This window comes from Octopus bimaculoides, chromosome 8 (assembly GCF_001194135.2).
Source record: "Octopus bimaculoides isolate UCB-OBI-ISO-001 chromosome 8, ASM119413v2, whole genome shotgun sequence".
In the NCBI taxonomy this organism is placed as follows: Eukaryota; Metazoa; Mollusca; class Cephalopoda; order Octopoda; family Octopodidae; genus Octopus; species Octopus bimaculoides.
In genome coordinates, this window is record NC_068988.1 from 72059435 (window position 1) to 72061222 (window position 1788).

Sequence of the window (1788 nt, forward strand, 5' to 3'; positions counted from 1 at the left end):
CTCTTTCTCCCTCTCTCTTTCTCCCTCTCTCTCTTTCTCTCTCTGCCTCTCTCCTCTTCTTTCTCCTTCTCTCTCTCTTCCATCTCTCTCTTCTCTGTCTTTCTGCCTCTCTCTCTCTGTGGATGTATGTACATGTGTTTTTCTTTATAAGCATCATTTTAATTTTTGTGTATATTTGCGTGCGCGCGTGTGGTGTGTGCGTGTCTGTCTGTCTGCCTTCAGCACCAAACTGTCCGTCACTAAAAAGGTCATGACCAATACCTAAATGGCTGTGTTCAATCGTTCCAATCAATCGGTTGATTACTGAAGTCTCATTAAAACTAAGTATATGAAGTTTTTCCACATTTTCAATTATATTCAATACAAGGAATGCAAACTCATATAAAACTATTTCGCTTTAATTTTCTTCTGAAGATGGCTTTGATCGCATCTTATAACTAGAACCACATATAACACAGTTTTCGGGAAGTAAGATGTAATTGTATTTGTTTAACTGAATCCGGAAACTAAGTTCTCGTTTTTGGTGTTCATAGTTTTAATTAGAATTTAGCAATTGATATAAATTTATCAATACGCCAAATAAGTGCTGAATAAATTTTCCATAATATAAATATCTGTAAAATTCTTTACCAATCTTCTTAAATAAATATCTAAAATCAAAAGTATTGTATTTCAGCATTATTTGTATCAACACTCAACATTTGCAAATTTAATGTAACTACATTTTGACTTGGCTTCGACTACTTGAGTTCACTCTAAGTTCGTTCACGCCTAGTTTGTGTTAGAAGATTTATTCGGTTGTTTTTCCTTCGTCCGAATGTATAAAGTTTTTGAAACCAATATAATGGAAATACAAATTCTTTTAACAGCTCTGTGTTTCAGTTTTCTCATAATGGTGGCTGTGAAATCAGTACACAAGTAGTAATAGCTATAATCATTCTGTCGGGAAGACAAACCAAAGGGTGCTCACGCATAATAGGAAAATGCGTATCACCATTTCTTGTGACTGGAGTAATCGATATGAATTTATTAATTCTCCAGATAATTGTACAATATTTTCCGTATTATAAATATCTGGAAAGGTCTCTGATAAACTTCTATCATAAAAGAATATCTTTATTATGCAAAGCAAGAAATGAACTGGTACGTACATACTAATTGCCAGCAAAGATACAGTATTGCGTTATGCAACCATAATTTACTATAAATTATATCAAAGGTTTACAAGTCAATATTGTGTCTTACTAGTGTCGATATAGTTTTTATTGTAAGAAAATATTGAATTGTAAACATTTAATATACTTTGTACTATATTATGTGTCCTTGCAAGCAATTAATGTATGCGTTCCACTTGCCAGGAATGTGTTTAATATGTAAATTGATCTATTCAATTGTGTTACACCGCTAAATTTAACGGGTATTTGAACAATGGGTTCGTGGAGAGTTGATGGGTTTGATGAAGTGCTGATGAAAGAACAATAACAATTGAAATATGCATATACAGTAATTACGTATTTTTCTATTTTTGATCTAATGGAGCACGTGCGCGTGTGTAATACAAAATATAATACAAAGTACTGATAATTTACTCAGGGCCACTAACAAATTCACAAAGGATAAGACCGAACAGTTTAAAGTAAGATTAAATTTTTTACAGTAGTATAAGCACAAATAAGATCACACTATTTTCCTCGAATTTTCCCCACCATGTGTGTATGTGTGTGTGTGTGTGCGTGTGTGTGTGTGTGTGTGTGTGTGTGTGTGTGTGTGTGTGTGTGTGTGTGTGTG

The 1788-nt window shown here is 33.4% G+C and overlaps 1 protein-coding gene across 1 annotated transcript in view; it reads left to right on the forward strand.

Annotated features, from left to right (window-relative positions):
• LOC106884341 (glucagon-like peptide 1 receptor) overlaps window positions 1-1788 on the forward strand; it is a 224519-nt gene that overhangs the window by 105538 nt on the left and 117193 nt on the right. The window lies entirely within an intron of this gene.